The sequence below is a fragment of the Camelus ferus genome, chromosome 2, assembly GCF_009834535.1.
Source record: "Camelus ferus isolate YT-003-E chromosome 2, BCGSAC_Cfer_1.0, whole genome shotgun sequence".
NCBI lineage: Eukaryota > Metazoa > Chordata > Mammalia > Artiodactyla > Camelidae > Camelus > Camelus ferus.
The window spans coordinates 29,661,780-29,687,680 of record NC_045697.1 but is presented as its reverse complement, the minus strand read 5'-3'; the positions used below and the strand labels follow the sequence as shown (position 1 = coordinate 29,687,680).

At 40.2% G+C, this 25,901-nt stretch overlaps 1 protein-coding gene across 19 annotated transcripts in view; it reads left to right on the top strand.

The window, feature by feature from the left end:
* The window catches only part of APBB2 (amyloid beta precursor protein binding family B member 2), a 332,928-nt gene that overhangs the window by 30,402 nt on the left and 276,625 nt on the right, over positions 1 to 25,901 (top strand). For 2 of the 19 annotated variants that reach the window (XM_032496331.1, XM_032496324.1), the window contains one exon: positions 20,101 to 20,168. The exons of the other annotated variants lie outside the window; for them this stretch is intronic. The gene's annotated coding sequence lies outside the window, so the exon portion shown is untranslated. The remainder of the gene's footprint in view (positions 1 to 20,100; positions 20,169 to 25,901) is intronic. 19 annotated transcript variants of the gene reach the window in all.

Genomic DNA, 25,901 nt, shown 5'->3' with positions numbered 1-25,901 from the left:
GAAAGGAGGGTGGGGAGGCCTTTCGGTCCGTTGAAAGGTAGAAGAAAACACCTGGGTGAGTTTCACTCTTACTTTTAGAGACCCTCCGGCAAGCAGACAAGCACAACCCCCCCATCCTGCAGGTTTATTTAGGCCTGTTTGAGACCCATGGGACCGCAGTGAAAGCAGTTGTGTTCCTGTAGGAGATGGTGAGGTGGAGGCAGATGTGCAGCTTTCTGCTGAGGGAAGTTCTTCACGGACCCAGACCTTGGCCCTGGAGGCCAATGATTTCTCAGGTTTTTGCCCATTCCACTCTTATTTTTTTGTTCTTGCAGCTTGCCTTTTTGTCTTATCTGAGATTGGCCTCTTAAATTCAGCAACGAAATTTAGGTGGGAAAGAAAGCGGAGTATCGTTTCTATTAAATCCTGTAATGAGTTAACATGTGGGACACTGTTTTTTGTATGCTTTTCCCCTGAGGCTGTAAAGTATTGTCATTTCCAAGATAAGGAAGCTTCCCAGGCTGCTGTCTTCCTTCTGAATTCACATATAATCTAGCATTGTTAACCCTTTGTAGCTCTTTTCCATGCCAGCGTATGTCTGCTAGGGGAAATTTTAAATAAAGCCAGCTGTGTTAAATATTCATAGAATTGATTTTCACTTGTTTAAAGTCTTTGGTGATTTATCTTTGGGGAGTGTTAATACGGCAGTAATTCTGCATTACATTTCTTGCACCAACATTTAATTGATACTATATTTCATGAGGATTATTGCAGGTTTATTGCTGCAGTATTTAGAGTTGTGGTCCTGTGCTAGTAATTCAGAGGAATAGGATTCCAGAATCTGTTGTTTCCATTTTAATTATGTGTGCTTTTGAGCCAACAAGTTTGAGAAGGGCCATTAACTATTTAACAGACCTGATGGACACAAGTCATTTTGGTGGGGTAGGCCTGGGAGTGCTCGCTTGTGGATGGTATTGTGTGGATCTCTTTTCAAAAAATAATGGTAGATACATTTGACCTATATTCTCTTTTAAAATGATATAAAAATTGATGAAGGCTTTATTATTTTGGTGGGTATTAGTGGTTGCTTTACTTCCTAATTAAGGTACCTGGGACATCTCAGGCTGTGTGAACGACAGCAATTATATTGCTTTTTTTTTTTTAAACTTTATTGCAGTATAATTTCTGTACAGTAAACTACACATATTTCAGATGCACAATTTGATGAATTTTGATAGATGTATACACTATGAAACCACTGCCACAATCAAGATACATAAAATTTCCATCACTCCCCAAAAGGTGCAAATTTCAAACTCCCAATTTATCCCTTCCCAATCCCTTTACCCTTGGTAACCATTAGTCTGTTCTCTATGTCTGTGAGTCTGTTTCTGTTTTGTAAATAAGTTCATTTGTGTCTTTTTTTTTTTTTTTTAATATTCCACATATGAGTGATATCATATGGTATTTTTTTCTCTTTCTGGCTTACTTCACTTAGAATGATGATCTCCAGGTCTATCCATGTTGCTGCAAATGGCATTTTATTTTTTTATGGCTGAGTAGTATTCCATTGTGTATGTATGTATATATATGTATATATATGTGTGTGTGTATATATATATATATATACACACACCACATCGTCTTTATCCAGTCACCTGTCGATGGACATTTAGGTTGTTTCTGTGTCTTGGCTACTGTAAATAGTGCTGCTGTGAACCTTGGGGTACATGTGTCTTTTCGATTATATTTTTCTCTGGATGTATACCCAGGAGTGGGATTGCTGGATCATATGGTAAGTTTATTTTTAGCTTTTTAAGGAACCCCCATACTGTCCTCCATAGTGGCTTTATGTTGCTTTTTAAGGGAGGCTGATCTACATCGTTATTCTCTTCTAGAAACTTCAGTAGTTTTTCAAACCACTAAGACACCAGTATTCTAACCGTGTGGTTCTCATTGGAACCTCACACAGTATGACACTTAATAGGTGCTCACTATTACATTGAAAAAACAAATAAATGTCTATATGGTGAAAACCTTTTTGTTGAGTAAATACACAGCTGTTCACTCAGAACATAGAAGTGGCATATATATGACACAGTAGTGGGCCCTAAAGAAAGGAGGAGGGTTTGCCCGTCAATCCCAGTCCTTAATAAATATTTGTTTAATGAATGAGAAGCAAAAAAAGGTAGTGGGTAGTTCTAGGTGGGTAGAAGAGTAAAAAGTGCAGAGGCTGGGAAATCCACGGCCAGGCCAAAGCCTTAGTATGCTGTATTGGGTTTAACTCAGGCAGGAGAATGTTCTGGAAGGAACCCCAGACTAGAAGTCAACACACTTTGGTTCTTTGCCACTTACTCAAAATATGATCTTGGGTAGCTGTGAATTTTTAGGCCTTGGTTTTCTCATTTGCTTTGCCTTTTCTGAAGGCTTACTGTGAGGCTCAGATGAGGAAATTTATACAAGTGTTTTGCAGACTGTGAAGGGTCACACCTATGAGGTGTTTCTGTGAACCTTGATGGATGATGAGGGTTATTCATCCATCAAATACTTACTGAACACCTGCAGTAGGCCATGCCTGTGATAGTGGTGGGTTCAGTGCAGGCCTTACCTCCTGGGCTTTCGTTGTAGTGGTGAGAAAGGTATTAACCAAACAACCACTCAGGTATGTAATTACAAACTGTTATAAGTACCTCGAAGTACAGTGTGCTAGTGGCTCATTTAGTCCGGTTCTGGGGCTTGGGGGTTACCCTGTACTATGTGGAGTCATTAAGGTTTTTGTAGGGAGTGACTTAAACCCAACATTGCTTTTAGGAAGTTTAATCTAGTGGATAGGATGGATTGATGAAGGATTGGAGTCTGGGAAGATAGTTAAATGAAGCTACTGCCATCTATATCATTTATGTGTCCTAGGACATACGTATGTCCTTATATTCTTGGAATTATTTTAATATTTTAAGTGTTTAATGTTGATGCTTGTATGTAAGGTTTTCTAGGGTCTTGATGTTTATTTGGTTTTCATTTGGTATATTACTGAGCATTGATTTTTATTCAAACACGAAGTTACCATAAAATATTAGTGAACACTTACATAGGTTCTTCCATGTGCCAGAGACACTGCGCTTAGTGCCTTATACACAGTAACGTCTGTTAACTCTCAGCCACCACATGAGGTGCTGAGACCATGTTATCCTCATTTTACAGATGAGGAAGCTGAAACTTGCTCAAGGGTATACAGCTGGTAAGTGGGACTTGGCCCCAGGCCACATACTTCCAAGTGTATGTTCTTAATCACTTCATTATCACCTTTTCACTTAAAAAGAAAGAATTAATTTAACATTCTGTGAGAGAAGATAAAGATACCAGTAAAGCAACCTTTAAATAACCACTGTGAATCCCTTGTCTCTATATATTTCCGTCTTGTTTTTTTTTTTAAAGTAAATTTTTGCTAATTACAAAATTAGGAAGAAAACCTATTTTAATGCAAAAATCTTTTACAAATTTATACTGTGGTTTTATTCATTTTGCCAGGAGGAATTATAAAAGTTTGGTAGTCCTTGACATTGCTTTCTGGGCTGCATGTCTCCCCATCTTTCCTTTCGTTTCATAATCAGAATAACTCAGCCAAGTGGATGAGCGTTCAGACCTGTCACTGTAGTAGATCTGATGTTTGCCTCTTGCCTTTCATTGCCCATAAGAACTTCAGTCAGTGTCACTTGTGTGTTTAGTTTCAGCACAACAGAATCTTAGTGTGAGTAGCACCTGTAGTGTGTGCATAGCTGACTCCCTGAGTTCACAGATGGGGACCCCCAAATTAAGGCAGACAGGGTCATGGTGCTGATTACTGCCTGAGCCAGAATTGGAGGGCAGGACGCATCAGCCTAGTGTCCCCCACAGCCTGGTTAGGCTTTGCATGTGCAGGGTAGCAGCATATGCCACCCCTAGCTTCGACTGTAGGAGTTCAGGACATGTCACCTCAGAATATGCCACTTTGATATGTTGATTATTTTGAGCTGTAAGCACTTGAAAAATAACAAATTCAGGAAGAGGCTTTGTTTGAACTCCCCTTATGTGCCTGAAGACAGGTCCCCCAGAAAGAACTCAGTTGTCATAGATCCCCACCCGGGAGTTTTATCAACCAGGGAAGATTGACTCCCATCAGGAGAGGAGACTATGAGCCGACACCACCCCCACACAGACTTTGTTACAAACTGTCATGTCTCATTGGTTCTTCTAAGGGCCCATTCATCTTTCCTAAAAATCATTTACTTTCTGCTAAGAGGTAGACATCCGTTCCCTTCCCCTGCCCTATTATGATGGTATTTGAGTCTGAATTCTAAGCCACCTCTTTGAGTTACTCATTTTCCCCTGGGTGTCTTCCATGTATACAAGGTATACATGTTAATAAGCTTCTGTAGTTTTTTCTCTTGTTGATCTGTCTTTTATTACAAGGGTTTCAGCTAAGAACTCAGAAGGGTAGAGGGAAAGTTATTTTTTCCTCCCATACATGTTTCTGTGGTCCTTCTTTCTTTCTTTTTTAATATTATTTACATTCTATTTCATTTGTGTAATATAATTGACAGTGGAATTTTGTATAAATTCAGCCATGTCCCATTGCTTTGAAGTGAGGGTAGGACTATTCAAAGTGAGTTTGTGTTCAGATTATTTCAATTTAGGTAATACTTCAATCTTAAAATCTTTTTTTTCCTGTAATTTTAGTTTTTGTCAACCCAGAATGCTTTATTAACAGAGACTTCTGATGTTAATTTCCCTCATCACACTGTTGTAGTTTTCATTTGTTTTTCTTATTTTTCCTAACACTAAATAAAAACTTTAATCCTGAGCTGTGGGCCAAGATGGATATGCTACAAAAAGTCTGAATTCAGAATTAAACTAATGGGGGAGGGTATAGCTCATTGGTAGAGTGCACGCTTAGCATGCGCAAGGTCCTGGTTTAATCCCCAGTACCTCCATCATAAATAAATAAATAAATAAATAAACAAACAAACAAACAAACAAACAAACAAACCTTAATACCCCCCCCAAATAAAGAAAAAATACAAACAGAATGAAACTAAACCATTGACTTTGAATTGGTTTGGTTTATGGCTCAAAACAATTTTTTGTACTGATAGTAAGAGAAAATGTTTTGTACTGTCTCATAAATGACTTTTTATAATTACTTTTTGATTCTGCATTTGTTCTTGACCTTCGGGAAAAAGTCCCCCGAGGACTCTGCTTTTGTTTGGTTAATGCTGTTAACTGCTAAAAAGCACATTCTCTGTAGGAATTGGGTGTGGATATGTTTCTAAAAAAGAGACATATGCTTTGCAGTTTCACAAATTGTTTCACTTTCTTATTATATGATTAGAAGCTCTTTTTGGATTCCTTATGCTTTTTGTGATTGGTGTTAGTCTTTCTATAACAGGTCTTTTGTCCCTGTTTTATCATCTACCAGTTATATCTCAGTAAGAGAGCCAGGAGGCCAGAATCTCTTGAATATTCTGTGCAGAATTTTGTGTTTATAGGATAAGCTCTCTTATCTGGGATTATCATGACCAGCAGCTGCTCAGTTGAAGTGGAGAAGTATAAAAAAATGTTACTTTCTATCTTAAACATTTTATTTTAAAATCAAACATGGAAATGTACATCCACTTGCTAATTTCTGAGCCAGGGCCTGATAAGTGTTTTCCATGATGTTTTTTGCACATAAACCGTAACCTGTGATGCCTGGTCTACCTGGTTTTCAGTTTGGGTTGCTTTAAAGGGTTATAGGAACTAAGTGTCGAATCCTTCTAGATTTTTCTGATTTGACTCCCCATCCTTTGCCATTTCCTCTTCATCCCTAATATAATAGCAGTTATTTTAGTTTTTCTCTTTTATTAAGTTATTCCATAGTATTCAGATATTCAACTTGATTTTCATAGAAACATTTTTTTCTGAACTCATATTTTATGTGTTTATATATAATTTACTATGTGTTTATATACAATTAAATTAAATTGTGAGAATAACTGGCATAAATAGAAGTAAATACATCTAACCCTAGAGAAGGATACAGCTTCATTGGTGGGAGCAGATCACTGTTTATTAACCTGTGTCTGGTGAAGGTCTAGTCTTTTTATTTTCAATCTGTCATGGACCTGTACTTTTATTTAAAAAAGAAGAAGAAAAGAAATAAAAAAGACATGTAATATTGCAAGCCTTAATTTTTTTTAACATTTTAGAAACAACATAAATAAAATTACATTTTCAGTACTATAAACAACAAATATAAGGAAAAAAATTACAAAATCTATACATGTTCTTTAAAAGCTTGCATATAGGCAGTTCACGTAAAGAATCACTATTACTCTTGTTAATTTGTTAACCCAGTTATAGCTAAAGAAAAACTTATGAGTAAAATGGAGATTATCCATATTAAATATCCTATGTGTAATTTTAACAAACTCTATGTATGTCAATGTCTAAGATTTTTGGTGTCACAAATGAACTTGCTTCTTGCTTGTTAACCTATCTACTCTAGGCTGGGTTAGTGACAGCTACTCCCAAGGTTAATGTTTAATGTATATCTAAACTGGTTATGGTTTTGTTTTAATAACACTCTTGGTAGAAGAACTGGCCTTGTAGAGGGATGTTGATGAGTACGGAAAAAGAGGAAGCAATTTCAGCAAGCTCAAGATCTTCTTTTTTTTTTTTTTTTTTTTTTTACTTTTCTCCAAAATGAAGCAAGTGATTCTCTAGTGTCAAAATTTACCTTCAGTTCTTCCTCAGTAGCCAATTCCAACTTGTTCTTTAAATTTATGGTCAAATTTAAATGATCTTTTGATGAAAAAAAAGAGAATTCAGATTTTAATGCATGTGCATTACAGTTGACAAAGTAACCTTAAACTATTGCTTGTGATCACCTGGTTCCATAGCCCTTAACCGGCAGGCAGCTGGTACCACATATGGCTCACCTCACAAGATGAACACTAACTACCAGAACTGGTCACTGAGATGAGTCTGCTGTTCATGCTCTTGGTTGTGACAGCCGTGTCTGATGGCTACCGATGTTTCTAAATGCTCACTCTCCATTTCCTGGACAGCTGGTAACAAATGGTTTGCAGACTGGCATCTATATCTCTGGACCACACTTGGAGGAGCCCTGGGCCCAGGTAGCGTCTCCTACTAGTTGTGAGCTGCTGGTGTTCTGAAACATTAGTTATTATGCTCTATAGACGGAATGGGATGTGCTGGTTAATCTGGCAAGTTGGTTAAAGGGGAGATCAGTTAAGAGAGCTTCTTCTGTATAAACGTTTTTCCCCCTGGGAAGGTTCTTAGCTTTCATGAGATTCAAAGTATCAGACGTATGTGTGTGCCATGAATCTGTTTATCGCATGACTGAACATAGGGCTCATGCTTTCATCTGAAGGACTTGTAGACATGCCACCTATGCTATTTTGATTGTTTTAAACGTAAGGCTCTTGAAAAGCAGCAAATGCAGTAAGAGGCTTTCTCCAAACTCCCCTTATCTACCTAAAGACAAATGCTTCAAAAGGAACTCAATTGTCATAAATCCCCTTCCGGGAAGTTGCAGCAGCCAGGGAAGATGCCTCTTCACGCATGCAAGCCACACCCAGACAGACTCCATAACAAACTGTCATATCTCCCATCTATTCTTCTAAGGGTCCATTCTTCTTTCTTAAAAATCATTTACTCTCCCCTGAGAGGCTGACATCCCTCCCTCCCCTTCCCGTATTAAGATGGTATATAAGCTCTCAAATCTCACTGCTTTTTTGGGAACTGTATTTTTCCTCTGATCTCCCTATGTGTATAATATTAAAAATTAATAAATTTGTATACCTTTTCTCCTGTTAATCTGCCTGTTCCCAGTTTGTGTCATATTTATTATTAAATATGTATTTATTAAACCTAGGAGGGTAGAAGGAAAGTCTTTCCTCCCCTCCACATCTTTGCCTATCTTTGAATAACCGAGTGGGCTTTGCATGCAGCTGCTGGGTATTACTGCGTATAGTCTGATATGGAAAGTAGCCATTTCAGTGGAGACATTTTCTAGAGCCAAGTTCTTTAAAGTGTAGTTTTCCTCTAAGGAAACAACATGCTCTTGAATTCTCGTTTCTCTTCTGGTGAATGGGAATCTGTCCAGTTATCCCCTAGAAATCCCAGTGTTTGTTCCTTCTGTCCTTTACCTGAGTATATTGCTTGGGCCCAGGAGAATTTAGCTGTTATTATAGTGAAACATCTCTTGAAAAAATGATCACTTTGGGTGTTTCTATCCCCCATTTTTATCTTTTCATTCAACTACAATTGTAAATGATTTTAAATCCTCCTATGAACAAGGACTGCTTCGGGATAGCTGTGATTTATCCTACTTTTATTATAGTTGAGATGGAAGCAAGTTTTTTGTGTTTTTAAAGCAAACGAAATTTTGGCCATAGTTAAAACTCACTTTCATGAAAGTTATCAGTAGAGTCCTTGGTGTCTGAAAAGGGAGTGAGTGTCTTTGTAATAGTAATCACCAGGATTTTGAAAGAGAAGGCAACAATGAAGGCTGCAGAGGGGAGTGAGAATATACTGATGATGAGTGTAGATTTATCTCAGAGTGAAAAAAGGTGTAGTGTGTTAATTTTAGAAGCATTTCCTTTCTTCACATTATACCTTGCAATTTGATGTTTTTCAGTATCCTAAAATGAGCTGACTTGACAAAGTATCATTAAAAAAACAACTTGGCATCTTTTGCAAGGCTTTTTTTCCCACCACCAGAAAAACCAGTGGTAAATTTGAAACACATTTAGAGGAAAGGCATTTTGATGTAATTCTAATAGCTGTCACCTACTCAGTGCTTATGGTATCCACATGCTTGACACACTGTTCTTCATTTAATCCCTGAAAGAAGCCGAGGGCTTAGGCAGGATCATTTACCCCAGTGTCTGAAGTGCAGAGTCTGTGCTAGACATTGGCAAGTGGTGGTTTGCAAACTAGACTTCATCCCTGCCCTCTGGATGCTCCTCATCTAATCAGGAGAGACTTATAAATATATAATTAGAAATGGTGGTAGGTTCTAAGAGGAGAAACCATAGGGTGCTGTGAGAACACTCTGAAACAGGGCACTCACCTAGTCCTCAAGGCTGATAAGGGAAAGCCTTCCTGATTAAGTGATATTTAAGCTGAAAACTGAATAATATTGAGGAGTGGAAGTTAGCTAGGGTGAATGTGTGTGTGTGTGTGTGTGTGTGTGTGTGGTGTGTGTGTGTTGGGGTGAGGGGTGGGAGGACATTCTAGACAAAGAGCACAATTTGCAAATTTGCAGTGTGTCTTTGGAGTGACGATGAAGGCTGACTCAAGGACTGTCACATGCAAGGGGGAGGGGCCTTGAGGGTTGGAGCTGCAGACGGGGTCCAGGACACGAGGCTACCACCAGAATTTTGGTCCTTATTTTAAGTGCAATGGAAAACTATGTAAGAGTTGTAGGTTGGGGAAAGATGTGGATAGAATTACTTTTCCCAAGGATCATTCTGGGCCACTGTGGGTGTAAGTCCTAAGGGAGCCTTATAAAAGGGCTATTCAGTTCAAACAGTCTGCTAAACCTTTGCTGAGTTGTGTATGATGAGTTTGGTTCTCAGCCCTTGGCTATTTTTGTCCTTTATAACCCTATTTATTCAACAGGATTCAAAGTTTGCTGTTGACACCTTCCTCTGCTTTACAAGGTGACTGTACCTCGAGTACATTCTTTTTGTTGGGAACTCTGCATCTTTGCAAGAAACTGTAAAACAGCAATAATCTTTGAGTGTTACAGGCTTGCAGAATGGTTGTCAGGCACCGCCCACAGGGCAGATAGCTCTTTATCACCATAGTCTGGAGGCTGGTTTTCAGCTTTGATAGCCTGGAAAATCAGTTCTTTTCTCAGCACACCTATAAAGTATTGGACTCTAGATGTCAGGTTCTTGTCAACCCAAATCACAAGAGATTCATGTAAACTAAAATATCAGTTGTTAATGTTAGAGTGAAGACTAGAGCTAGAAGTGGGTCTAGACCTGAGTTCTGGAGGGAAACCTACCCAAGAAGCCAAATGGGAATCTGATGTCATGCATTGGTCATATCCCCATGAGGGCCGTCTCCAGAGGAGACCAGATCCTGTAGTCCACTGGACGTTAATAGACATTGTGTTTGCTGTTTGTACTTCTTTTTGTGAGTTCAAACCCTTCCTTGTCTATTTAATATATTTTTTAAACATTTTTAACTTTGAAATAATTTAAGGTTTTCAAAAAGAATAGCAAAAAGTACAAAGAATTCCTTTACATTCTTCATCTTGATTTTCTAAATGTTAATATCTTACACAATCACTGTATAGTGATCAAAATCAGGGTATAAACATTGATTTAATACTGTAATGTAAGGACCTTATTTAAATTATGCCTGTTAATGTCCCATTAATGTTCTTTTTCTGGTCTAGGATCCAGTCCAGGATTACATGTTACATTCAGTGTCATAGTGCCTTAGTCATCTTAATACGGAACAGTGCTTCAGCCTTTCTTTGTCTTTCATAACCTTCACACTCTGAAGAGTACTGACCAGGTCTTTTGTAGAGTGCCCCTCAGCGTGGGTTTGTTCATTGTTTCCTCGTGACTGAATGAAGGTTATGCATTTTTGTTAAGAATATTATGGAAGTGATCTTGTGTGCTTCTCAGGACTTCACATTATTCCTCTTTGTTTTTAACTGTAAAATTTATTCAGTCTTCCTTCCAAGTGGATATGATAGAATTAACTAGCTCGAGTTTCTCAAAGTTGGGATAATGTTGACCCCTGAGACTATGTCTAGGGGCACCACAGCTTGAGAAATGCTAAAGAGAGTTAAATGATCTCATTTTAAGTGATCTTGATACCAGCATGCTTACAAATGCCATTTAGAAATTCAGATTACTGGGCTGTAAGAAGGTTGGCATTTGACTGACCTAAAATATTCTTGTATTATTAATTTTTAGAAATATAAAAAAGTAGAAAAAAATAAAAAGTTTCTAAATCTTAGAGTCCTGGGGAAAATGTCTTTGGAGCCACAGTTAAGGAAGCTTTGGAGGAGGCTGTGACTCTCTCCTCCCTAACTGTCTCACTCCAGGGACTATGCCATCTTGTTAAGGGATCTGGGACTTCCCTGGCCTTGAACCGATTATGGGGGTGAGTACTTCCCCCATAACCTGCTCACCTCACCTATTATACATGGACTTTTGACTTAGAGAAACTTCATTCTGTTTTAGGATTGTTTGAGATTAGTGAAACTAAAGCTAAACTAAAACTAGTCAACATTTTTCTTAAAGTTCATTCTTCATTCTTTCTTTAATTCCTTCCATTTCTAGTTTTATCTTTATTTTTTTAAACCTCCAGTAATATTTTCTTTTCCACCCCCCCATTCATTTTCGGCTTTTCACCCTGGTAAAATACTATAAAAATAAATCAGCTAAATTTTAGCATAAGTACAATGAAAGCCAGTGGTTGAAATGATTGTAACTTGGAAAATGTTAGATGGAGGCACTTTAGAAGAAGGATTTCACCGTATCACAGGCTGCTGCTTTGAAATAACTCGTGTTTCTTTCCCACCTCTAAATTGTCATTTTTCCAATTCTCCTTTTTGGAAGCTTCAGTGTGCAAAGCTTTGACAACAGTTTAGGAAAATGAAATCACTCCCCACTGTGTGTGACATTTGCTTAAAGATAATTCATTTGGCTCAAAATTAGCAGTTGCTGAAATGGGTGACACAATGAAATGTTTGCATGGGTTCACTGTTTAAAGGAAGGAAACCCATCCAGGTGGCCATTTAATTGCAGGGCTGTGGAAGCCTTTATCCAGTTATACATCTTTGAATGGGTATTTTCTTCTTTAGTTTCATGCAGAGTTTTATGTAATGATTTGAATTCTCCGTACCTTTATCTTCACTGTGTCTTACCTCCATCTTGTCCTTGCTTCGGGTTGATAATCATTTTCCAGTATCAGGTGTAGAGTAGTTTCCATTGTAATGGCAGAAAATTCAGCTCAAACCGGCTTAGGCAACAGAGAGTATCCATTGGGTCACCTAACTGAAATGTAGAGGTGAGCCTCCGGCTTAGCTGTGGTTTGATAAAGGCTGTGATTTCACTGCTTAGATCTTTAGGCCAGTGCTTCTCCAGGCTATCTGAGGAAAAGAACTTGGAAAAAAAAAATCTAACCCAATGCAGATTAATACTTTCATAAAATAGGATACAAATACAAATGAATTACTAGAACAATGAAATTAAGTCCGTACTTTTAAAATTAAATTCAACAGATGTAAAATTTTTCTGCCAAGTTGCCATAAATGTTTCTAAACATGCTTGTTTCCGTCCTGACCTCACTGTAGACTGTTACAGGCTATTGAGAAACACTACTTTGGTACCGGTCTCTTCTGCCAGCTGCTTTTTTTTTACTGTGGTTTTTCCTCCGGTTGGTAAAATGGCTGCCCGTAGCTTCCAGAACGATGTGTGTCCTTGTTCACAAGTAGGGAAAGAGTTTTCCAAACTGTTATTCAAAAGTGTTGAGCTTCATACTGCTTAGGTGAACTCAGAGCCCTTCACTGCGGTCTGGAGAATGCCCTTGGCTCCTTGTTTACGGTGTTTGTCCGTTCTTGAACCACTGACTGTTGGAAGGAAGAAAGGAACATGGGGATGGGGGCGAGCAGTCTCACTTAAACCATTTGTCTGCCATGCAGTCCTGGGGAGGCACCTGCAGTGCTGCAGTCCTGTTTTGTATTAATAAAAACACCTATAGTCACTTTTTATTTACATTTAGTAGGTGGTGTAACAGAAAAATGTTTGGTCTTTGTCCCAGGTTCTTGGCACAGAGCTTCTAAAACCATTGGAATCCCTGAGTGATAAGAGTATCTTTTGTGTACTAATGAGATGATTCCTGCCTTGGGGCTGAGAAGGCATTGCTAAAGTAGCTTCAGGATTAGGGCTCATCACCAGAGACACCAAGTCAGGATTAAGTGGTTGGAGCTTTCAGCCTTACCCTGGGCTTGGGGTTGGGGAGTTTGGAGACTGAATTCAGTTACCAGTGGCCAATGATTTGATCAATCATGTTTAGGTAATGAAACCTGCATAAAACCTCCAAACAACTGGGTTGGTGAACACTGTGTGATGCCAGGAGGGTGGCACCCAGACAGGATGTGGAAGCTCTGTGCACCTCCGCCCCACACACCTTGCCCTGTGCAGCTCTTCTGTATGGCTGTTCCTGAGTTGTGTCCTTTGTGATAAACCCTTAATGGTAGATAAAGTGCTTTCCTGAGTTCTGTGAGCTGTTGTTCTAGTGAACCTAAGAGGGTGGGGGTTGTGGGAACCCCTGAATGTGGAGCTAAGTCAGACAGAAATACAGGTAACCTGGGGACCTGGTACCTGTGACTGGTGTCTGAAGTGGGATGGTTGTGTAGGACTGAACCCTTATACCTGTGGGTCGGATGCTCCCTCCAGGTAGTTGGTATCCAAACTGAATTGTAGGACACTCACTTGGTGTTGGAGGATCAGAGAACCGGATATAGTTCTGACAGCATTCCCGAGGGGCAGGTACTAATATGACCCTAGTGTACAGTGAGGAAGTAGGTAAGCAATTTGCCCAGTGTTACACAGCTAGAACCCGCACATCTGGGGTTCTTTGGATTCTAAATCTCAAACTGTCTTCCCCTACATGGGTGTGTTGCAGACATCTCAAATGGTCAAGTAAAATACAAAATACTTGATATTTTCATGAGGGAAGTATGTGAGATTTAATGGTTTAAGGAAATGGTTTATTATTCTGATGGGGGAACTTTTTTGAAAAAGGGACTGAAGGGAAAATATATCGACTTAAAATCCTTTGTAAAATAAAACTCAAAAAGAAAAATGAAAATACAGAATTACGCCCAGAAGGTGAGTATTGTGTTAACCTTGATGTGTACTTAAACACCTGGATTTAATCTCGTTCTCTAAAAAAATTACACATGTTTTAAGGGATCGTTAGGAATATCCCTAAGTGAAAAGAATCAACCCCTAAGTTAGAACTTTCTCTTGGTTCTAAAAACATCTGGAGTTTACTCTCTGTGTTTACATTAAACCTTATAAATTATAGGTTTTTTTGGTTTGTTTTTTACAAGGAATTTATCCTCACAGAAAATATCTATTAAGCACTTGATTGGGTTTATGCTGTCTGGTACAAGGAGAAATTATTGTGTTCTCTAATTAGATAAAGGGAAATTATATGTCTTGAGATCATCTCTAAATCAAAGGAGGCTTCTCTTGTGCTCTGTGTCAGTGTCTTGGCAATTTGTAGCCCTAAAGTACTGATTATAATTTGTGTGTACATTCAAAATCGGTTGTGAATTCAGAGATTGAAGTTGTGACTTAAACACTTGCTTACATTTTATCGCTAGAAAGATATAAATACAGAGCCCTTTAGGACTTGACTTTAGAGTTAATTTTCTTCCTCCTTTGATCCCTGTCTTTGAAACATTAGAGAATATATTCAGTACACAGAGCAGGCAGGATTGCCCGGGAGCTGATGATCTCTGAAGCTGGGTAATGGGTGTTTGGGGCTCCATTCATTCTTTCTAGTTTTTTATGTGTTTGAAAGCTTCCATAATAAAAGGTATGAAATAAAACAAGAGATAAGACATGAATCTTGTTTTTCAAGAATTGACACAAAACTGACATGTGGGAGGCTCAGGTTTCTGGTCTGGCTCACTCTCCAAGTCCCTGTATGACCTGGAGTCACCCATTCAATGCTTCTGGGCTTCCCAGACTCTCCTGAGTAAAGGAGTTCACTGGGTGGGTCCTCATTGCCTCTGGTCACCTGGAATGCTGCTCTTTTGAGAGAGACTTGGGGCCTGCGCTCAGGGAGAAAGAGTCTGGAATCAAGGAGCCATGTCTGTGAAGGTCCTGGTTTAACTTCATTGTGTATTTGCCAGATCCTCCTTCCAAACTTGTCGCCTCCTTTTCCCCAGGGAAACTGGCAGTATCCTGTAATATGCGTTGTCAGTTTGAGTTGATTGAATTTCAGGCAAAGAGCAAAGAGGCATCCTGTCATTAGCTGGGAAGTCTTAATCCCTGGAGCCACATCTGGAATCCGGTCACCTGGTGGCTGGTTGTTTCTGTGGCCATGCTCCACTTCCGAGGTCTGCTTTGGCATCCTCATTGATGACCAGGGTACAGTGTGGAGAGAGTTCTCCCTGTCTCTCTGGGTCCATCGAGTATTAAAGATCTTCGCCTCTGTTGGGAAGGGAAGGCTGGTAAGGCCCTAGCATTTGCAGGGAGGGGAGATGGAGGAAGCATGGTGTTACTCGGCTCTCTGACTAACTGCTTAAGCAGCAGGACTTCATCATTTCCTTTCTAAGGCCTGGTGAGCTCAGCCCTCGTCCTCCGATCCAGGCCAGCAGCACCTGGGAGGCCCCATCTGTTCCTTATGGCCAGCTTGCTCAGGGCCTGGGGTCCTTGTCTCCCAGTCGCCTGAGTCACCTCCCTCTACTGATGTTTCCTCATAAACAGCATTGTTTCTCCTGCGCCCACAAAGCAGCATCCTGTTTTTTCTTTTTTTTCCGTCTTCGCTCTTAGGCCTGTGGCTCTCCTCCTTCGTGTTGTTTCTTGATTGCCTTCGTGTTCTTTGGATGCTTCTATTTATTTTCTGTTCATTAGGCTGAAAATAGGTTTACAAGCTTCTCTTATTTATTCCAGGGATGAGATTCCAGTTTATAGATTATCCACATCCCTTTGCTTTCTCTGCAGCTTTGAGTCACTTTACAGCTCATGGAAATTTTCTAAATGACAAGGAAAGTAATATCTCTATAAGACTTGGCAGATCACATAGCGATTTAATAGAGAAAATAACACACTAGACCTAGGAGTTGAGAAGGCCAAATTTTATCCTGGGTTTGAATTTCTGTTCACAAACTGGGGGTCTTTGGACAAGTTATTTTTACCTTTTCTTACTTCAGTTTTCTCATCTGAAAAAATGGAAATCCCTAGGGGTTGTCGGGAGGTGATGTGTTCTTGGTACTGATTAAATTTAACAAATATTAGCTAATATTACTGTGGATATTGTGATCTTATTTAAGCTTCATAGTGTAGTAGTTTTTTTTTTTAGGTATATTAAGTCATTTTCTCCACTTTTATCCATTTATTTCCATTAATTTATCTGCTCTTTCCTTTCGTCTAGAAAAAAAAGAGAAAGAGAGGGAGAAATTTAAGGCTAATACATTTCTGTTGTATAGATATAACATTAAGGCTTGGTGGGTTTGAGATTAGCCCTAACATCCTCTCCTGGAGGAGGAGGTGAGGGGGAATGGAGGAATCCTTTCTGCATCTTTAAACTCCACTCATTCTTGGTTCAGTACCACCTGAGAAGACCTGAGGGTGGGGTGGCATGTGTGTCTGGAGCTCCTCCCTCAGTCCAATTTCATTGTCCTTGATTTAGAACCATGTCTGGGGCTCCTGAGTGCAGGTGGTAGGCCAGGAGACAGTGTGGTGCAGTGGGCAGTCATCCCCGCTCTACTGCATAACCTTCTTGGCTCTGCCCCAGAACCTCTCTGCCCCTCAGTTTCCTCCCTTGTGTAGGAGCTGTGCCGTGAGATGATCTTGAGGAGCAGGACATTTATACAAAGGGCCTGACCTGCTGTAGATGCTCAACTCAGGTTCATTCCTTTTTTAGTTTAAAATATGTTTTGATTTGTGCAGTGGGAAGCTTCTGCTAAAGGAATTTCAGGCAGCAGCACACAGATTGCAGAGGCATTTTTGTGGGCATCGGTACCCTTGAAACACCCTGAACCATGCCCACCCTGCCAAGAAAGGCTGGTCTGGTGGAGTTGGGACTTGCTTTCAGTCAATGTGTCTTGCCTCCAGGTGGGCGTGAGAGCGACATCGCTTTGTCAAAATACACTTTCTGGGCTCTAAGCCAGACCTACTGCCCAGACATGTACCTTTTGGAAAAGCTTCCTAGGTGCTCCTGATGCCACCCTGGCTTAGAGCCACCGCTTTAGAAAAACCAGAGTGACTTTCTCGTGTGTCTAAAACACAATTCAATTTAAAGAACTTTAGTTTGGGCCTCGCCTCTTAGGGATTCAGCAGTCCTCTAATCTGTTAATGAGAATTGAGTGACTGCTTCGTGGTAATAACCGCTAACCAACAGTGCTTTTACATGTATCAGTCCATTCAGTTCTCTCAATAGCCCTGTGAGTTACGTGCTGTCATTATGTCCCTTCAACATGACATGTCCAAGGTCACACAGCTAGTATGGGATGAGGCCAGGTGTTGAGCCCAGGTGATCTGGTTTTGGAGTCAGTGCCCTTGTCCCTTGTGTGACCCTCTTCTCATAATCACAGTTAGAATAACCTTGGAAATGGGCTCGGAGTATGTAGCGCTTACCTGTGGGCCATGAATTTGCTAAGAACTAGCAGCTTCTTTCTCTACTGTGTTACTTCTTGGCACATCCTGGCTGGGTCCAGATATCAAGAGGACTCCTACTTGGAGCAGTTGTGTGTCCTGGCAGGTGGGGATGAGGGCAGTGGAGCAGATTTACAAGCCCGCCTCTTGCATTTGCTCCGTCCACACCCCTACTCATTATGCAAGGGTTAGCTTGCTCCAGGGGTGGCAATTTGGGGGTCATTTCTTTGGCTGCTTTCACTATAGCTAAAATGCTAGACTTAGCGCTTCAAGGGTGCCTGGTCCTTTGAGAAGGCCTGGGGGGAGCGGCTTTCATTTCGTGTGTACTCTGGGGTGGGGGGTGGGAGCAGAACACAGTTCCCAAGGGCTGTTGGGCTCGCAGCTTTAACAAGCCTGGTGCTAGTTTGGTGGTCATTTGAGGGGGGCTTTCTTGCGGGAGCTCTTGCAGCACGGAACAGACCGCTTCATGGTCTGGGAAATACTCGCTTTAGACCAGCTTGCCCAAACAGAACATTGTGGAGCCCTCAGGCAAATGCCTCAGGTGTGAAAGAACAATGAAAACAGCCACTCGCTGAGTGCTGGGCACTGTGCTGCGGTTCTTGAGCACACAGTCCCTAGTCCCCACATCCTTCCAGAAGGTAGGCGTCATGGCCCCTATTTTACAGAGGAGGAAGTGGACTCAAAGTTAAATGATGAGTCAGTCTCAAGGTCACTTATCAAGATAATAAGTGATGCAATCAGGATTGGAACCCATTTCTCTCAACCCCAGATCCTTTGAAGTTTCTTAATACTTTCCTAAAACTGTGCACTCAGCTAGCTTCACAGCAGACATTTATTTTCACAGAAAAGTTTTCTTTCCTAATGTAGCAGCAGGTTTTTCTTTTGGATAAAAGGAATAAAATAAACACTGCTAATATCCTGAAATGAGAAAAGTAAAAAGAAATGGATGGCTGGATGGATGTAGCTGAACTGGTGATGGGTTAGCGAGCACAGGGAGATTTCTTTTCCCTGTGCCCTCAGGAGCTCTGATAGTGTCCCCCACAATGTCTGTTGGAGATATTTAACCTCTTTTGTTAAAAATGATATGTTACAATATCTGGACTATGAAGTAGCGGTTTTTGTTTTTAGTTCCATTTAATTCCTGACTTCTTTACTTTTGGATTTTTTTCCCCAATTAATTGTATCTCCATTTCCTCCCCTTTTCTTTTCTCCCCACTCATCCTCTCTAGCGGGTTTTGCTTGCCAGTGTTACTCGGTTTAAGGTGGATAATGTATGTAATTTTAAGAGTTCATATTTCTTTGAAAAAGCCTGAGAAGAGTTAATAAAGCCATATCCATCAATATAGGAGCTATGAAAATATAGGATGAGCTTTCCAACAAATGTTATTATAGTACTTATGGTTCCATTTCCAATTCAGCCATTACAGATGCCCTGAGGAAACAAACATAGGGGCAAAATAAGATGTGATCATATTAATTATTATTTCACTTCTGTGGTTAAATAGATTTCCAGCTCGAACTTGAGTTGGTTCTTAATTAAACAAATATTTCTCGAGGGCCTGAAATATGCCAAACCCTGTACTAGTCTGTGATTTCACCTGTTCTTTGGGTAATAGCGCCATTTCTGCTTTGAGCTGGTTTTTAGAATTCTTAGCAACCACTTTCAACATAGTTTACTAGGCCAGAGTTTAGGAATGTTATTTCATGAAAGCTACTTTTCCACATGCCTGAAGGGTAACACCATGTCTGTCTGTCTGTCTGTCTGTCTGTGTAGTGTGTCATTTGGATTCTCTCTTACTTTCTTCCCTTCTCCATCTTACTTTCTTCCTTTCTCCATCTTACTTTCTTAACTAGGTAGAAATAGTACCAAGATTAGTTTCACTAAAAAAAAATTTGAATAGATCAGTGTCTCCCATTCAGACCATCAGTGTTATAATACTTCTTGTTAAGAATGCGTGTTTGTGTCCCCTGCCCCAGATCTGAATCTGAGAGTTACTGAATTCGAGTTACACGTGGTTACTGTGTTATTTTTAAACTATCAGTAGAATGTTCTATTTTTCTCTTTGAATAAAAAGGTAATCTCATTCTCTCCCACCTGGAGTTAATGTATTCTGATTAAGAAACAAAAATGAAAACAGGAACAAAAAAATACTTCCAAATAAAGATCCTGGAATTAGAGTTCAGAATTTGAGAAACTTCGTTAGATTTTTATTGAAACACGAGCTGTTTCATACACTGTGGATGTCCTCAAATTATAACGAACAAAATATCAAATTAGTTGACTTACAAAAAAAGTTTAATGATGACCAAAGGCATCGATTTCAGGTCCTAGTTCAAATATTTACGATTTAAAATGAATCAGATAACTCATAGACTTGGATTGAGTGACAGGACTGGGTAGAACTGGTTTCTGCCCAGCAGCCATGTGACCCTCAGTAAGCCTTTTCAACATCCTGGGCCCCAGTGTGCTCCTCTGTCCAGTAACAGGTTTCATGGATATGCTGTGACCTCTCTTCTGGCTCTGATTAAGTTAGACTCTGGGAAAAGAAAGACAAGATGTTGACACATGGGTCAGTAGTTTAGAAGGAGAAAGTTTTTTCTCAGTAGGAGGACTTTAAAAATGAAATATCTGAAGGTTGAAGGAACCACAGTCCATCAATCCTTAAAGAATAAGTTAACAAGACATGATTGGGAATTTCTCATACTCTTTCAGAACAACAATGCTGTGCTCACCCAAATTCCCGGTTGTTGAAACCCAACCAGGAAAGGGACTTCCTTAAGGTAAGGCCTAGTCTTTGCTTAACATATTTCGTTTGCTTTACTGTTGCCAAGTACATTTGTGCCAGTTTACAAATTCTAGTGGAAGTGGGTGATGGTAGGACCTGAGCAGAGCAGTGTGTCTGCATATTAGAAACACGTTTCTTATCTGTTGGAAAATGCCACTGTTGGAGGAAAGAAAGCATGCTGCCTTAAAGGATTAATCGGTATTGAGCTGATTCAAACGGCTGGAGAACTCGGGGAGAAACTGGAGTTGAGTAAATGATTTCTCGCTGGTGCTGTTGTGTCCATTTCTCTCTGTTCATTTATGGAGACAATGATAAATGTATCAAAGTTGGCGAAGTATAGAAAGACCAGTGTTCCTTGAATCTCAGTAATTTATGGACCTCTTTATTTAAAGGAAAAAAATCCTCACAAATTCCCAGTACTGACATAAATATTTTTATTATGGACTAGCTTAAATATGCCTGAACATAAAACTAGGCATAAACTCCTTATGCTTCCAGCTCTTATATAACTGTAAAACAATGACAAATTTATAGAGTAAACTCAAGCAAAACCAATAACATCCAAATTACCATTAATTTATCACAGCAAATAATTTTTTTTGGACCAAAACCTCTCCTTGGAGATGTGATGGTGGTTCTTTTGAAGCCAGCGTCCTGGTTCTTTTGAGGTCTGTGTGAAACTAGTTCTTCCACTTTCCCGTATTCAAACCTTCCTTCATATAAAGCACTTTTATATGCATAACAGGGATGCATGGTTTTGGTTTTAATTTAGCTTCATTTACTTTTCTTCCTTGTCCTTGAATTGAATTGAATTGAAATTATCCTGTTAGGTGCCATGATGATTAGAAACATAAAAGCAAACCCACTTTTGATCAAGCAAGAAGTTGGGCCTTGTGCCTCGTTGTACTGGGGTAGTGGAGGAAAGGGGGAAGGGTCATTGGTCCTTGCTCTACTGGGTTTCAGATTTGGGTGAGAGTGCATGATGACATCCAGAAAAACAAAGGGAGAAAAGTCGGTTTTGAGAGAAGACAATTAGTTTGAGGTTTAGGTCTCTTGCAGTGCAGTGGACTGGATACTCAGACACACTTCCCTACTAAAGCATTGGAATCTGGATAAAACATTTTTTTTTATGCACTTCTGGGATCATAGGGACTAAGACATCTCCAAAGTCTCAACCAACCATCACTTGGTGAGGTTAAACCAAAGCTGGGAGCTTTCTGTGTAAACAGACACAGAAGACAGGTTGCCCGAGGGCAATAGTTGATACCACAGATGTGGTTGGAGACTAAGCCTTGGGTGACTGGCAGTGTTAGAAGAGCCTACATTCCATTAGGACCTGTGAAAGAAGCTCTTTACAGTTCATGGACTGTAAGATGCCATTGTTTTTGTAAGAGCCACCATTATAGTATCAAAATTTTTGACAATGTTTTTCTTAAAATCTTATACACATACTATTTTTTTTATAAGATACATCCTGTGTGAAAATGTGAAGTGTGCCTCTTAGAATGGATGCACTATGGGGTTAGAACATCAATGAACGAGAAGTTGTAATCCAATACCTTGGACACAGAACAGTCAGAGAGGTCTGGCCTGAAGAGAAGGCATTGTGCATACTTAACATATGGTGTATCTCAGTAAATGTTTGGTGAATGAATGGGTGATGTACTGGGTGGGGAGATGGGAGTCATCAGACTATCCTGGTAGCTGGGCTTAGCACATGGTTGAAGTCACCCAGAAAGTTTGTATGAAGTGTGAGGAGAGACGGGATAAAACCTTTGTGAACACCGGTGTTATCCTAGTGGTCATGTAGAAAGGAGCCGAAGAAGAGCTGGGGAAAGAACTTTCCGAGAGGTGGGGAAGAACCAGAAAGAACTCAGGCGACCAGAGAACAAAGGGTGAGGAGGTGAGATGTTGCAAGGACTCTGTCAAGATAAGGCACACATATTTTGAGTAAGCCTCAGCCTGCCCTATGTGATAGGAGAAGCATTGAAAATCACAAAGGCGTCAGTGATCATTTCTGCCAGGACATCACAGGAGGCTACCTGAGGAAGATAAATTTGGGCTGGGCCTCAAAGGGTGAATAATTGGCACATCAGAGTAGTAGGGTTGGGCAGTCTAGGAAGATGGAATGACACTAACAGAAGCATAACATTGTGAGAAGGTGTGAAGCCCTTGGCAGTAATTCCTATTGAGCCTGGCTTCACCGTGTCCAGCTTTTTTCCAGGTAAATGTCTTGTGTTGGTGAAGGAGTCTATGTTCACTGAGATCAGAATTGTACTTTACTGATCTTAAGTTGGAATGGAAGGTGATTAAAATTACTGCTGACTTGACCAGATACCTCCCGAATACTCTGAATAGACCACACTTTATATACGATTTTCATGACATTATCTCAAATCACACAATTTATTACTGAATTTTGGGATTTAAGCTCTATATTAATGCCTGTGGTATATTATTAAGATGATTAGTCATATGACATCCTCAGACTAGAGAGTAGGAAACAGACTTGCTGAAGTTCACCCGATCAGAGTGCTAAGAAAATACAGGGCAGATAAGACTTGGGCAAAAATCCCAAGTTCCTGACTTAAAAGCTGTGTGACACCAGTCAAGTTATTTGACCTCTTCATGCCGCAAGTTTCCCTATTCAAAAATAGATGTAATAATAGTTCCTACTTTAGGATGGATGTGAGGATTAGTGGAGAGCACTTAGCAAAACAGTTACTCATTATTATAATAAAAACATTCCAATACTTCTTTTCAATAAGGAAATACAGTGAATCGGTGGTTCCCAGCCATGGGAACGATGTGCATCAGGATCGTGGGGCCATTTAAGAAAATACAGATTAGTGGACACTACCCCAGCCCTAGTGCATCGGAGCACCTGGGCTTTGGAGTTTGTATTTTTGAAGGAATGCCAGGTTTAGGAACCCTCGCTCTTGGGCTGAGTAGCATTTTGGTCCGTTTTTCACCTGGGCGTTTCCTTTCTTCCTTGCTGTGGTGTATTTTGAACATGAGCTCTTGATAGTGTGGAGTATGCGAGCTTTCAGGTTTTTACTCCTGGAGATCACTCCTGCACCTTTCTTCCTTTCTCTTTTCCCCCTTTTCCTCATCCCCTTCCCTTCCATCCCATACTGAATTTTTAGACAGTTTGGTTGACTGTATTCTGGATAACCTAGTTCTCAGGCCCCAACCCCCACCCCTTTTAAAATAGATTTTTAAAAGCTTTGTGAAGGCAGACATTTGGCATGTTAAAATTGAACTTCAGTTTAGTTTCTAAAATAAATAATTCAACTTTTTTTTATCCTTAAAAAAAATGTCTGCAGGAAATGCTTCTAAAATAACCGATATTCCCCTTGTTAACTGATGTTGTGTTTGGATGGATTCCAACATACGTTCTTTTTCCTTGGGGTGGGGGGAAAGATGTGGGTGGGGGCCGTCTTCTCCATGCCAGAACACACAGAGATTGTAATCCCTCATACCTAAGAGTGCCTTTCATATGATGGTATACTGCCATATATTTGGTTTCATTGGTTGACAGTCTCATGATGTTGGCTTATACTATCACCCCCATGTTACAAATGATGGAACAAAGGTTAATGAGCATAAATTAGTTACCCCAGAAAGCCTCGGGTGGTAAATAACAGAGCCCGGACCACAACCTCTGAATCCACTGATTTCTTTGTCTCTTGTTCTTTCCAGAACAGCCTTAAAACATTAGTAAGCATAAATTCCCTTTCTTCCCCTGCAGCTGTTGAAACCCTCTTTACTTGAGAACATGACAGGGGACGTTACAATCGAAATCTTTTCCAAATAGTCATCATGTTTCCACAGCCTATGTTGGGTGCTTGTTTAGGTTGTTCATAATAGATTCTTTTTAGTTGCGGGTGATGAGTAATTAAAAAAAAAATCCTCATTATTTCAAACAATTTATACTCTCCTCTCCCAAACATTTTAAGATGTGAATTTATCAATACTCTGAAATTAAGTTTTCAAAATCAAATTTCCAACACCACGAGAGGAATGTTCTCTGATGTATTCTTGTCTGGTCCTCCTGATCATTTTGAGAGAGGAATTTCAGAAGTATTGATTTGGTTTGGCTGATATTTCTGGAGTCAGGCTCAAGAAAGGGAAACTTTACCTGTGACTTTAAAATAGGGGGAAAAAAATGCTGGCCACACCTTTAAGATTCTCAGATGGTGGCAGTATCTGAGGGCACATTGTACCGAAGGCATTCACTGACACTAAAAACCAAACAACACACAGCCAAGGTTCCAAGTAAGAAAGGACTTCAAAAATCAATGAATCTGATCTAATTCTAATTTCTGTTTAGTCTCTGTTGAGAAAGATAATTTGGTGACTGTAGCAAGATTGTGCCCAATTTGATTAGCAGGTCAGAGTTCATTCTACCAGATTGCTCAGTTTAAACTCACTGTCATTACCTTACAAATGCCTTTAAAGAGTTACTTGAATAATACTCACCAGCCAGCTCTGATTTCATTGTGAGCTAGTGACAAGAATCTGATTCCTTTTGCCCTCTGTGGACGTTAACCTCTAGCATTAGATTTGAGGCACAGAAAGGAATGAATAAACTTTCAGTATTGTCTTTCCTCCAGGGTCCAGCCATGGAAGTAGATGGTGGGGATTTTAGGAATGGTTTGGGGTGGAAAAAACACGTTTTCTCCTTTCATTGGGTGCCTGACTCCTGAGTCGAGGCGGGACAGAGCCATTGTGTTTGTCCTGGCAATCCTAAAGCGAGGTCACATCATCCCTTGTTGCAGCTTCACACTTCGTGCCTTTGTGGTCCTGCTTCCTGCTCGAGAGGCAAAGGCAGGTGAGAAGGGAGCTCAGTGAAGGCTTTTCCGGGAGCGTGTCTGAGTTTGTGGCTGCCATCTGTCCTCTTCACTCCCTTGCTCTTAAGGCTGCTGTCGTTCTCTGGGACTCTCAGGCTTCTGACTGGTGTGGTGTGCGCGCTGTAGGTAGATGCTGAGAAAGAAGTGGAGGTGAGCAGGGTTTCCCATGCATCATTTAGAGGAAAAGAGCAAAATGCTGCTCACCCCTAGGGTTGCATCAGGCATAAGATATGAAGCAGTAGGATTATTTTATTTTAGTTCTTAGTGATGCTTTTTTTTTGTTTTGTTTTAAACAGTGTTGTATTGAAGTATAATTGACCTATGTTTGTTCCAGGTGCTATTATTGCATATTACAAAATGATCCCTGCTCTGTTTTCTAAATTTTTGAAATCACTAATGTCTCTTCCCTAATACTTCAGTCGTATTGAGAGGAAGAGGCCCAGATGTGATGCCACGGATCACATGCTCCAGCACTGGGGTGAGAACACATCCCTCTTGTCTCTTGCAGGTGGCTCACAGGTGGAGGTCTAGCTTTCTCTTGTTGAAAACCTCTTGTCCTGCTTTGAGCAGTGGGTCTGTGCTGTTATCAACAGGGCAAGTGCTAGGACCAGAAAGCTTTCGGTGTGACAGGCAGTTTCTGTTCAGGACACCTGCTGCCTGAGCACACTGCCACCATTGTTTCTCTGACAGAACGTGTTCTGGGCAGAGCCACGTCTATTTTCGCCAGCCTTTGAGTCTCCGCTTTTTCTCCTGCATGCATTTCATTTTCGATGGAATACACTTCTGTCTTGTTCTACTGGTTTTGCTGATAAGAATTTAACATGTGCTTGTGGTTCATACAAACTTGTATTTCGGGGAGTGCATGCTGAGCTGTT